Source organism: Rhodnius prolixus, unplaced genomic scaffold, assembly GCF_049639745.1.
Source record: "Rhodnius prolixus isolate KJV_2025 unplaced genomic scaffold, Rpr scaffold_7, whole genome shotgun sequence".
NCBI classification, from domain to species: Eukaryota; Metazoa; Arthropoda; class Insecta; order Hemiptera; family Reduviidae; genus Rhodnius; species Rhodnius prolixus.
The window spans coordinates 4,770,242-4,783,700 of NW_027411582.1; the positions used below are offsets into that span (position 1 = coordinate 4,770,242).

A 13,459-nucleotide genomic window follows, 5' to 3' on the forward strand; every position below is an offset into this window, starting at 1 on the left:
ACTTTACAAAAAGAAATTCTTTTACTTGTTAAGGATTTTCACCAAAATGGCTACTATTTTCTTTAAACTGCGTTCTCTAATTACATGTCGCTTTAAAGTATCATTTCTTTAAAAGTCCTAAAAAGTTTCCATGCTGTCCTAAAAAGTTTTAATAAGTAATCATGTTTTTTCCTTAATTGTGATAGTTATTGACATTGTAGACCAAAAAAGGCTACAACTTTTGAGCGTACTTTGGGTTATTGATTCTTTTGATATACATCACATCAGACATAATGTGCAGTTCAATCTAAAAATGAATTTGATAAACTCAGTGGTGATTATAATACAAAATACAATGAGGAAAGCCTTTAATGTAGGCAACTGAATTTTTTTTTGCCTTTTTTTGGCATTGGCTTCCGGTATACAGCCAGCACCGTCTAGGTGCTTATCTTATCACTAGAATATCACTCACTCTCCATTCTTACTTATAGATACATTCACTTCACACATTCATCCCTCTACTATATACAACTATTTACATAAACTACAACTAATGGATGGAGCAGTACTCTATATTCCTGCCATCCTTATAGCTTAACCGAAATTAAAATCACAGTAATCCTTCTCTAATCATTTTCTTACATTCATTCTACAACTTTTAAATACATTCATATTTCATTGCTAGCTCTGCTGTAGACTTAAGCACATAGATGTTGGTGGAGAATATTATGTCTGAAATGGTGCATCTAAATACCTGTATATGTCGTCAAACATTCGTTTCCTTTCTACCACATAACGTGGACATATCATTATTATATGTTTGAAATCCTCCTCATTGCAATCTACGCAAAGAGGAGAGGCAACTGAATTCGAACCCGGCTTAAGAATAGTTCTATCTTTTATAATTAGAAAAGAGTTGCTAGGTACGAGGGTTTAATAATTTACCATGTAGCTTTTTCAGACTCGAAAGTTTTAAAATAAAAGTTTCTATTGAAACTTTTTTTAAGGCATAAAGTTCTTTATATTAAAGTTTTCAAGTAACTTAAAAGTGTTTAAGTTAAAACTATAATTTTTAAAACTAGAAGTTAACTTCAAATTTTCACTCAGATAATTATCTTGAGATTTGTTATACCAGCTGATGTTTAAATGAAATCTACCAGAATTTAATTTTACAGGAAACAAGAAAACCTGTTGAAACGTGTCACGCCGTCGGTGATAACAACCAGTGAATTCATGGCGTTACGTGTCACAATGTACATGTTCACGATTTGTTAGTCGCCCGCTCGACTAGCTCGTCGCACAGGTACGAACAGTTTCTTATGATCACTAGAAAATTTCGAGTTGCGAATGGTCTGTGTTTCCATCTAAATGGTTTTTGAAAAAGAAAACGTTTTTAGAACTTCTGGAATAATATGAATCTATCGCTTATTAAATAAGAATATTATATTAATATTAAATGTGTAACAAAATGTCCGAATGTCAAGAAAATATCATTTCTGGGCACGAGAACTCGCAGGTTGAGTTCTGTCAAGTTTTCCGCGATTGTCTTGAAAATCAGTCGATACTATTTATTATACTTATAAATGAATTAATTTTTTTGCCAGAATCTTTATTGGTTAAAAATTGATTTTCGATGAGTTTTTGGGGAAATGGGTATTTAGGCTTCCCTCTTGCCATTTCTGGGAATTCCCTAATTGTACATAGTTGACACTAAATAACTGGGAGAATTGGAGTAGGAGAAAGTAATATTGTTTTTTTTTTAAAAAAAAAAAGTAAAAATCTAGCAATTTAAAAATATTTGATAAGTTAATAAATCAGTAATCAATGCAAACGGAAATATTTCGTGGTCGTATAAATAAATTGCTAGAGAGGTTGGTTTGGGGTGACCCAGAAAGGTCATGAACTGGTTTGCCCTTATAGGCGGGACACAGGGCCAAACGTATCAGGCGAACAGCATTGCTGTAGAAGTACACCCTTCCCGGGGTAAGTTCTTCCCACTGGAGGTTCTACCCATCGACCTCTTTCACAGGTAGGTGATGTCCTTTACGACCTCAATACTGCGTAAATTAATTATAACCAGAGATAACACGCACACAGAGACAAGAACATACAACAAAATACTTCCTAAATTCTGTGTCTGTTATAATGACCGTTTAAATGACATCATATAACAGGCGATTAGTAGTTAAATATATGACTTTAATATATTATATGCATTAAGACTTCTATTAATATTTCTTAGCCTCCTCTATTTTTTGAATACTTTAAGAAGATGCTGTGTATTATGTGTGCCGGTTACTTTGAAGTTTCTTGTTCCCCCTCTCCTTTTAATCGAATTCTAGTCTTTAAAAGAGTGGGCTTTTAACAAGTCTAGTTAGTATTAGGTAGTATTAAACGATTTTTTTTTTTTTTTTTTCTAGCTGCCGAAGGCCGAAAGAGGTGTTGGTTTGACTCATTTACCACATTACCATTCTTTAGGAACTGGTTTTGAAGTAATAATATTAAAATTTATATCGTCTTTGACGAGGATATTACAGTCTGTCTGGCAGTTCGTTACAAAAGTTTATTGCTATTGGATATTTTGGTAAAACTTAAAGAATCGTACTCGTACGCAAACTGGTAATTGTTTTAGGTAAGTTTGATCCGTTGTTTGGTTATTGATAAAAGTGCATATAATGTTTTATTTTCGGTTTTAAAACAAATTTTCAATTTTTAAAGTATTTTAAAATTTAAAACAATTTTTACAAAAAGGGGCGCTTCTTAATGTAAACAAAAAAATATATATTTATATTCAACCCCACTTTCAGAAATACTCTTAATAGAATTTTAAGGAAAAATATTTCTAATTTCCACTAAAAGTGGTAGATTTATGTGTCTGTAATCACTATACAAAGTTTAAATAAAATCTTAGGGGCCGTTTGCCGTTTGTTCAACAAAAATAAAGAAAATTCTGTTTTGAAAATTGCCATTGGTTTGCCATTTTCATTTAATTTAGAGATTTTCTCTTCCTAGGAGCTTCTTATAGCTCACTAACCAGTGATGGACAGTGTTGTCTTTAACGACAGAACAATGTCCGGAGGCTGTAAATGCACTACAGTAAATGGGCCGCATATTTCTCAAATACAAAAAATTTAAAGTTTCAATTTAATATTTTAGATAGGTACTTCTTTCGGACTCGGTTATAAGCTTTTAGAAAAAAAAAAAATCAACCTACCGATTGTTTTACTTCATTAAATCGATTTTGTAATTGTATTGAATTCACTTGAACTGAACGTCTTATTTATTTCTTTTATTGTGGTGGGAGAAATCATTTGAGTTATTCGTACTAGACATATATATTAAAAAAATCATTACAAACATATATTGTAAATGTAAATAGCTCCACTGAGATCTCTTACGAGGGTATTAATGACGCAACATCCCATCTGAAAATAATGTATGCATAACATTTCAACATGTGACCCCCCCAACCAACTAAAATAACTTTGTAATCATCAAAAGGTGTGCGACATAAAATAATTACGTAGAATATTTACATCTGGAGGTGAATAATGAGATTCGAATAGATTTACTGTAGGAGGAGGAGGAGGCTGTGAAGATTTCTATTCCTGTAGCAGCATCTAGTATTAACTAGGCTTCTCCTTAAAAAGGTGTGTACTATTGTAAAAAGGGCTAATTTTTTGATTTTTGCCTTCCAACATTAAAAGTAAGAGACAGTCTAATTAGGGTTGTAGATTGAACGGCCCTCATCCCTTAGGCGAATATTTTAGGATCATTTAAATTCAGTTATTCATATATGAGTCCAATCAGAATGATGTATGTATGTGTTTTGCTTTCGGACACACCAATAACATCTAATTTTATAGATTTGCCAGTAATGTATGTAACAACATCTGTTTTATAACCTCGAGCTAGCCCTAGCTAGAGCTAGCCACGTTGTAATCAACATTGAAGAATATCAAGGTTTCACTTTCTGTGAATAATAAGTGCGCCTTTGTGTGATTTAAATGTTATTATCTACTTCAAATTACATGTCTACGTACAAAATTAGCTACACACATTTATATGTAGTTTACAAGAGCTTCTATCTTACTCTAACTAGAGCTACAATCCATTGATATGGTCGGGGTGAATTTTTATTTCTTCATTAGTTTCTAAACTATGAAAAGCATTCAGGGTGACCATCTTTTGAAAAAAAAGGGAAGCTGCACAATAGGACATTGACAAGCAGTGTATAATCCTTCAACTGTAAATATCACTGTTTTTAATGGATTTTCCATTCGTTGCTTTCACTTAGCTATGCATGAAAATAATTATTAATTAACAATTAATTTACTATTTCGTGTTTCCAAGGGAAATAGCAGCTTTTGAATTCCTGAAAGTCAAGTAGGGTTTTACATAAATAGTGTTCCTGGTCAGTGCAAATAAAAAAAAAAAACTGTACGTAACTAAAACTATGTTGCCATTGGGTCTCATCAGAGGACTCGACTTACCTATCAAAATTGAACTAAAATACCAATTTTCTTGTGGGATTTTTTATTTTTCTCTAAAATGATTCCAATGATTCTTTTTAAACTGTACGTACCTTATTTAATACTCATGGTGGTCTACGATGTTTATTTGGAGCGTTTTTCCAGGAAGAATTCTAAGAAGTTTTTCCTTAAAGTTTCAGTAATAACTGTTTACTGTTCGTGGAGTTTAAGTCAGTGCTGAAACTGTACGAAGAAGGCTCGCTGAAATGAATTTACGTCCTGGGAAGCAAACCACAGGACCATTGCTCACCGTAGTACCACCGGAGAGCCCGTCTAGAGTTCGCTAGGGAACACCGCAACTGGTCTGAGAAGGATTGGAGAAACGTTCTCTTTTCAGACGAGTCCCGTTTTGCTCTCTACGCACCTGATGGGAGGCGACGAGTTTACCGAAGGCCTGGGGAGCGCTACGCTCCGTGCAATATTTCTGGTAGACTACCATTCGGAGATGGTTCAGTGATGGTGTGGGCTGGGATTTCTATGGGGGCTTAGACTGAGCTCCACGTGTTCAACAGGGCAATCTTGAATGAAGATTTGTATGTTAGGGAAATTTTGCAGCAATATGTGATACCCTATGCACCATTTATTGGGGAAAATTTTATTTTTATGCAAGATAATGCCCCACCAAACACTGCCGCCTGTGTTGTTCAATATCTCCACGATACTGGCATTCGTGTTTTGAGGTGGCCAGCACGCAGCCCGGATTTAAATCCAATTGAACATCTTTGGGATGAGCTGGGTAGGCGATTAAGATGGAGAAATAATCCTCCCAGGAGCTTTGATGTATGTAAGGTCTTACTCTTTGTAAACTATAAAGGAGAATTTTATGTATTTATTTATTGAATTTTTGGTCTTTTTTTTGCACATTTCGTGGAAATAGAACTGGAAAAAACCAACATGTTGGCATTCATTGCTTCTGTTGGCTTCTAATGTCTTAATTTACCATTATATTGGTAAAATAAAAACCAGCTCTATCTTTTTCAACGTTCATTTGTTTCAAAAGAGTAAGTGCTTTCAATGAGATAAGGGTATTTTGAGCGCTGCATGCAGCTGTATTCTTTCCTAGAAATAACTCAATGGTAACTGAATATGATTTAACTATATGTTTTTAATGTTTCTGTTCATAGTGTGATATGAGATACGGTACAGTGTGAATGAATGAGTACTTGGTTTTCGAAACTGTGAAGTCTCTTTGCATCTCTGAACTCCTATATTTGTTTAATTCTTTTGTATCTACTGCATCTAAAGCAAGCAAGCTTGATGTTTTCATCTTCTGCGCTACAGCAATCGCACTAGTTACTATCTAGTAACCTTATTTTACAGAGGTAAGGATTGTTTGGATTATGGTTAAACCAAACTCACATTATTGTTGCTTAAAAAATTTTGTTTCCCCTCCTGCCTAAAGAAGAATTAAATGAGTAGCTAAAATTAGAATTTGGATTTAATTCCACAACTGGAGGAACCATTATGTAAAATGAATTCATTAAGATTTTCTGTAATCTTTGTATGTGAATAGTTCATTAACATTAATTTGTTACTTTCTTCTAGAGATATTCTAATAAAGGACTTCTGTTACAGGGGGATCGGTAGCTGCTCTCTAAAGTTCCACTTCAGTATTATGTACGGACCTGTGCATATAACAATATAAAGGAGGAACAGCGTGTAGCGGAAATTTCAAGTTTGAAGAAAGTAACCGGAAGCCCTATTTTACAGAAAGGATTATTCACTTTTTTCTTTGTATGTTTATTGGTAAGTATATATTTTACTTTAAAAAAAAGGTATGTTCTATGTTTGTTTTGTGCTCTATGGTGGCACATAGCCCACCGCTTGCGAAGTACCGAGTTAGTCTAAGCTAAGGGCCAGCAGTTGGATTCGAACTCCTCGGTTTGAGAATCCAGTTCGCTGAGCGAATCCTTAAAAATCTTTATTTCCTAACCTAGTAAGAGAATGTTAGTTGATTTCTATCAGCAGATCTTTGTTGAAGTAATAGGAGTAAATCATACACATTTACGATGTGCATTATTGAATAAAGAAACCAGGGATGATTAGAATACAGCAATGTTATATTTACTTGTGGAACTGGGGTACTTCTTGGAGTCTGAGCGAAGGGGACGCCGGCGGCACAGCCCCTAGTCAATCCAGTTGAAAAGAAACCACATTCATTAGTTTAATAATACTAGAAGGTAGGCCTAGGGAACGGCTGGACAATGCTGGAACTAACTTAGAGACCTACAGGTGTAATTAGATTGTGTTCGCCCACCTGCAGTCCGAAAGTATTTCCTATATATCCACAGGTAGTTGCATGCATGTTTGGAAACCTTGTTATTATCTTTGTAATTAATTTTGTTTTTATTAATGATTGGTCATAAGTCATTCGTATATGGTTCGTACTTGATATTCGATCTTCTAGAAGAGGTAGTTATGCGATTATGTCACATATTCATGAATGATGTTTCATCGAAAGTAACTTTTTGAGTGGTTTTCGAGAAATGCAGGAAAAGAATAGTTTCTTGTGGTTATTATGGAAAGTGGTTCGAATTTTTCGACCGAGTCGAAGGCGAAATTACCATCTATGTAAGTTCCTATGAGTACAGATGAAACCGGCACTCCTTAGTTCATCCAAGCTATTCCATATTTTCTCCCAGGCTAATTGGTCTGAGGATATATTCCAAAGAGGCGTTCTACAAGAGCCAGCTAGCCGAGTATTTGAACTGATAGCACCTGTGACACCTAATTAATGGAAACCTATTTCTTGATGTTATTGATCACTAGCAATCAGTCTCAATCATACTGTCAGAATTCCTAACACTCGCCAGTAGTAGGGCCACTTGTCGACAGCACTTTAGAACTCTCGCCTCCTAACCACTTTCAGCCAGTCTTCTCTCTAATAAGATTAATTGGTAACCATTGATTCTTAAAAATTGTTAACATTGCTTTGAATTAGTGTTTCGGAGGCGTGTTTAAAGGGTCCGTTAGTAATTTTCTTGTCTCGTCTAATGGGGTTGTCTTATTTATTTATTTTTTTCTTTGAGCTTATTCATTCTTTGCCTAATCTTAACCCCTGTTGTAGGAAGTGGTCAGGAAATCTGAGTTAAGAGAGCACTTTCAGTAGGGAGATAGGGCAGGCTTTTCCTGTACTCTAAAGCGCCGTTTCCGACTAATTTCGCTCACATCACCTATATAATATTGATAGGTATGGTGCGGGAGGTTATAAAGCTGCTATTTATTTTGTTTGAAAAAATGTTAACAGTAAAGTACGGGCCTTCGTTCATGGCACCTAATTTGGTTGTTGGACATTAAGCTACGCCTGAAAAATAGGTAATTATTACTACTAACTATATTGATAGAAATTAATCATGTTGCCAAAATTCCTAAGTTGGTGCAAATCTTTTTTACCTAATTCTAATTTATTACAGTAAAATTAGTCAAAATAAAAGGACAGCCATTTAAATTTAAGTTGCATTCACTAGCATTTGCGGAATTTTGTGAAACACTCAAATGACTTACTTGTACCGCCATTTAAGCAATAAAATTTTCTTAAAACTGTATTTTACGATAAAAAAAATAGATAAAAACAGTTAAAATTTATTCATTAAAGCGACACTTCTGCTTACCTTTTTTATCGGACTTTATCTTACAAATAAAAATTCCTTTAAATATTCCTCTGGTCATGTGATGTGAGGCCGCTCGCCTATACTTAAGTGAAGCTTAAGCTTAAGCTTAAACTCATCTCTCATAACTGCAATAATTTTCTTTCTTCAGGCCCGAGACGAGAAGAATGCCTTGAGTATACGAACTTTAGCCTTTAGCCTTTAATCGTCGTGGCCTTTTTTGAAGAAATTCTACAAAAAGGGACAACCGCAAAAAAAAGACCATTCTGTTTAAAAGTTTTTATTCCTTGGCCAAGGTCTAAAAGTAGAACAAGTGAAATTGTGTCGGAAATGGTAAACAAGTTTTGGTATTTGCTCAGATCGTGGGCTTAATTCAAATTCAATGAATCCAAAGGCAGTCCTCTTTTTTTTTACACATCCTTAGCGAGAGGTAATGCTTTTGAATTCTGACGTGTAAATGTTGGAAACTTTGTCACCGTTTTCTCATATTACCGGATGCTACAGTCTTAATTCGAAAATTGCTTACTAATATGGCATTTACTGAAACTGTTTAATTCTCTAAACCAGCGTTTCCCAACCTTTTTTGGTTCGCGTACCACTTGGTAGTACATCATGCTAAATTGTACCACTTCGTAAAAGTGATTGTATTTCGTGCAAATTTGTTGATCCGAGAGTGTTATTTTATTATTATTATCATCTTTATTAAGGTATCTGTTACAAAGGAGTTCCAAGTTCATGTTCACTTTATAAACTTTGTAAAGTGTAAGATCTTAGTTTTAAAACTTTTTTTAAATAATGCTCTCATTATTACTGAGTAATCTCATTAAGTTGAAAATGTGACAGAAGTGAAAGAGAATTTTAAAAAATCAATCGCCTTTCTGCATTTGTTAGCTCTTCGTTGGCCTTTTCTTCAAAGATTTACTTACAGAGTGAGGATATAAGTATTCTGGATATCCTCTAAGTTCTGGCGATTTACTGTGCAGTGTTTCCTCCATTTCATTGTATCTTTGTAGTTTTGTTTGATTGTTTTAAACGTTCTGTACAGTGATTCTCTTTAAAGCCAACCCTACGTTCCACTTTAAGGCTTAACTGTGACTAATGACTCCAGTAAACAATGGATGGGTTCTAGCCCTATTTTGAATGTATTGTACCCTCCTCCTTTTAGTGGCGTATACACAGAAGGATAAACAGGAAATCATTAACCGGAAGTGACGATCACACCCAACTGAGACACCTGCAGCAAATAATAATACGTACTCTCTGGTCTTCAACTGTATCCATCCCCCTTTATATGTATATATTCATAGAAATGACGCTGTAAAATTATCTATTGTTTCGGCTACACTCGAATGGTGATTGTTTAAAGCAGCGCATCGCTTTTGTTTGTTCCTTTTTAAATGTATATCAGTTTGTTGGTCAGTTGTCGTTTATAATAACATGCAGTGCCTAGTTTGGGAATTTTTATTTTCATTGCTATAGTTTTTTTACCGGAATTACAACTTTTGAGTAACTTTGGGTTCATTTTTTGGTTCTTTTGTAAGAAAATGGCCTTGTATTTTTAAAATATGGGTACAAAATTTCTCTTAAACTAAAAATCGCAGAATGGTGAAAGAAACTTTAGTAGAAATGGTGGATAGAAAATGGTTCTTAATTTATTTTTAGTTTTTAACGATTTTCCGGAAATAATACCTTTAAAGTGAACATGTTTAATATTGAAGTCAACTAATATTTAGAAAATAATGTTTCAAGTAAATATAATTACGTAATTGGCAGTAAGAGAAAGTCGTGTTAGTGTGCACACCGTGAAAAGTCTTTTTACTTTTCAGAAAAAAGTTGATTATATTTAAAAATTCAATGAACACTTATACCCCTATTATAGATAATGAAGGGAAATTGTTTCCTAGATTATCCCGCGTAGATATTAGAGTTGTGTTTGTTTACAAAAGGAAGGATTGGAAATTAGAAATCCCTCTAATCATGTTTGTGAACCGCCCACGTAGACAAGATGCTCCTCCGTCCGATCAAAGGAAAATTAATCAGAATTCTGCGTCTTTTGCTGTTCAATGGTAGAAAGAGAAAGATCTATTGAATAGTTGGCCCCGAACCGGTGACCGCAGCCTAACCCTTATGGGTGGAGAATCAGAGAACTTGCCGTCCCATAGATTCCCAAGGAATCAGGATGTGGAACTAATGAGAGGTAACTTTGCGGCTGCGTGGTCTGTGGTCATTGTGGTTAATTTCTAGATTAAAAAAAGGAAAAAAAAAGAAAAAAAATAGCGGTAAGCTCATTCAACGTGTACATGCAACCTTGGAGGAGATGACTGTTACAGTGTCAAAAGTGCCGATGTAATGATGACGTTATAATCACTTCCGGTAGTAAAAATTTTTTTTTACTAGTTCTATAGAATAACCTGTTGTTATCTGGGCGGAATCCCATAGGATGCAGAATCCTAATACTGGATATTTTTTTTCTATCTCGCATCCTCTCCGGAAAAGGAAATTGGGATTTTTCTGTTTCCTAGTATTTTGGTGCATTACTGTTTGAAAGAGGATGTATTGTTATGATTGACTTTCCGTGCTGTGTATTTCCTGGCGAGGTTACTCACTAAGCCAGAGAATTTATTGATGTATGTTCTGTAATTTATATTGCATTTTATATTTATTTATTTATTTATTTATTTATTTATTGTTATAGTGGTCTTGTTTGCACATTAACCATTACTTTATATGACATTTTATATTTAAAACTGTTTCAATTCGAAACATTTATCACAATGTTTCTAGCACTTTTAAGGAATTCTCGTGTCCGAGTTTTCTTTATAATCTCTCGTGTTTAATTCAGTGACAGACAAATCTTCTTGAGTGACAGTTATTTTCACGATCTGTCGGCAAATGACAATGCAAAAATGCTATTCGGCTCCCCTTGTTATGATACCCTTGTTAATCTTGATTTTTCTTCCAAATGTTCAGGATGCGTTTGTAAGGACAAGCCGAAGCCCAAAGATCCAAAGCAATTCTTCTTCTACTCCGAAGCTTTGAAGTTTGATAGAAATGAAAATGGATTTATGATATTTGGTAATTAAATTAAGAATTCGAAAATGTGGTTTAAAATTGAAAAAAGATCGTCTTGTGCATTAAGGTTGGATGTTTCGAAAAAAATCATATCTTTTCAACAGATTTAGATAGGATTTTAAAAACAGGATGTCCGGTTTGTTAAATTTTATTCCATTTTTCATGCAACAATACTAATTTTTTTCGGATTTTTGACGGTACACCTGTAAAAAGTAAACCATATTTTAAATTTGATGGCAGCAACTGTTAGGAAATGACGTTTATCCCAGATCACTGATTTTAAGAGGGTAGATTTAGGAGCTGCTATTAATCTAAAAAAAAAAAAACATTTTATTGTTACTAACCTAGTGTTATCCATAATATTGAAGAAAACTATTTCTGTCGACTGGTTTACTGATTTATGTAACGATAAACTATAAACTACTAATACAAAATAAATTTATAGCTCATTTATATTTTTTAATTTTATTAGAAATTTTTATTTAATTTGATTTTTTCCATGGACAAAATATTTAAATCCAAAACTTAAACGAAATAGAAATAAAATATCTCATTATTACTATTTCAAGGGCACACGTGTACCCACTTAAAAAAACAAACTTTTTCTCACAGTGCCAATTTAAAACAAGAAAAAAGACAGCAAACACAAAGTTTATGTATTTGATTATGCTTCTCTGTCTCTCATTCGGTGCGTGAATTCGAAAAAAGCCCTGAAGGTGGCGCTGGCGCAGCTAGAAGACTCACTACAAGAAACATATTTTATGAAATTAAAACCATTGATTTATATTGTGACTGAATATTAATAACAAATGTTTTTTAAAAAAAAAATTGTAAACTATTTAAATCTTTCTCTTTTCAAATGCTATTTATCATTTTAGTGCGCATGTCTGAATGATTATTAATTTATTTGTTGCTCTTATTCACTTCAGTTTGTAGCTGTCTCTATCACTCGGTCTACTTCTCCCTTTCTGAAGGGGTATTTCGAACAAAAATAATTGAATGGGCATTCCATTATGGACTTAAATTATTACCAATCCACTTAATTATCTAGATGTCAGTTCTAATTTAAGTGAAAAATCAATTCTGTAATGTTTTTTTTCTTGTTACTTTAAATTATTCTTAACACTAATCATATTTGTGATATACTTGTTAATTAGGGAAGACTCGTTCATGAAAGTTGTTCGTCATGGTTTGTTTCAGTTAATAAGGGGTGGTCCTGGATTCGAATCCAGATGCAGTAGCTTCGATTTTCTCTTCGTCGGAGGTTTTTACAACTCACACTGTCCGGTGATGGAGGGAAGCTATTGTTTTCTGTGAGACAAGAGAACATTATCAGAGGCCGGCAGTACAGTGAAAAAAGGTACCAACATAATCCCTGTACTGTAACCTAAGAAAAAATGGTACCTACTGGAGTAACTTCAACATGCTCTGATTACTAATTCAAGTTTATTATGCTGAAAATCAGTACCAAAATTCAGCATGACGAAACACCATTTTAATAGAAATTAAAAATACATAAATTCTAGCCCTAAAAAAAAAAAATTGAGATGTAAGAAACAAAGGAATGACGTCATGATGGTGACGTTGATAAAAAGGCGTTCCCTTTTTAATATACATTTTTTTTTTTTTTGTAATCTGTAAGATCTATATAATATTTATTTCACGGCTGAGAGATCACGGCCAATGTATCGGAAAGTAGATCTTTTAACAAGAAGAAGGCACACGATCTGAAGGAAGGAATACTTTTTTGTTTTTGAGAGCGGTAGAGAGACACGGCTAGAAAATGCGCGCTGGTGCAAGTGTGATCATGCAAAACATCTGAAACGCCGACCAACATGCTGCGCTCTAATATTACTTTGTGTTGTTTTTTTTTTAAATGCCACTTGATAGACTGATTAGACTCAGGGCGAATGCTAGATAAACCGATACTGATTATTTAAACTGAGTTTGAAGAAATCATGGGCGAAAAATCTCTTCTTTTTTTCTTTTCTTTTTTCACATAACTAGAATCTTTCCTTAAACACCGACCTAAAGGAAGAGTTCTGTATTCATTTTAGATTACATTGTTAAGATGGTTATAGTTGGTAGCAATGTTTACTTCTTATCATTCCTTGAGGAAAATATTGCAGACCTCGCCAACTTTTCAAAATCGAATTTGGAAAAATTCTTGAGTCAGGTAAAGTGGTTTTTAGAAGAGGTCTGTGAGTTTGAGAATAAAATATCTCATATCAGCAGGAAGCTGTAATTTTAGATTTTCATTTAGTTCAT

At 33.9% G+C, this 13,459-nt stretch overlaps 1 long non-coding RNA gene across 34 annotated transcripts in view; it reads left to right on the plus strand.

The window, feature by feature from the left end:
• LOC141446798 (uncharacterized) overlaps positions 1-13,459 on the plus strand; it is a 60,756-nt gene that overhangs the window by 22,712 nt on the left and 24,585 nt on the right. For 25 of the 34 annotated variants that reach the window (XR_012453866.1, XR_012453868.1, XR_012453872.1 and 22 more), the window contains 4 exons: positions 1,155-1,282; positions 2,400-2,611; positions 6,087-6,257; positions 12,392-12,551. This is a non-coding gene — a long non-coding RNA (uncharacterized lncRNA). Of the gene's footprint in view, positions 1-1,154; positions 1,283-2,399; positions 2,612-5,635; positions 5,834-6,086; positions 6,258-7,758; positions 7,827-11,089; positions 11,195-12,391; positions 12,552-13,459 lie in introns of all 34 variants that reach the window. The other 9 variants (XR_012453863.1, XR_012453873.1, XR_012453882.1 and 6 more) reach the window with 6 other exon arrangements.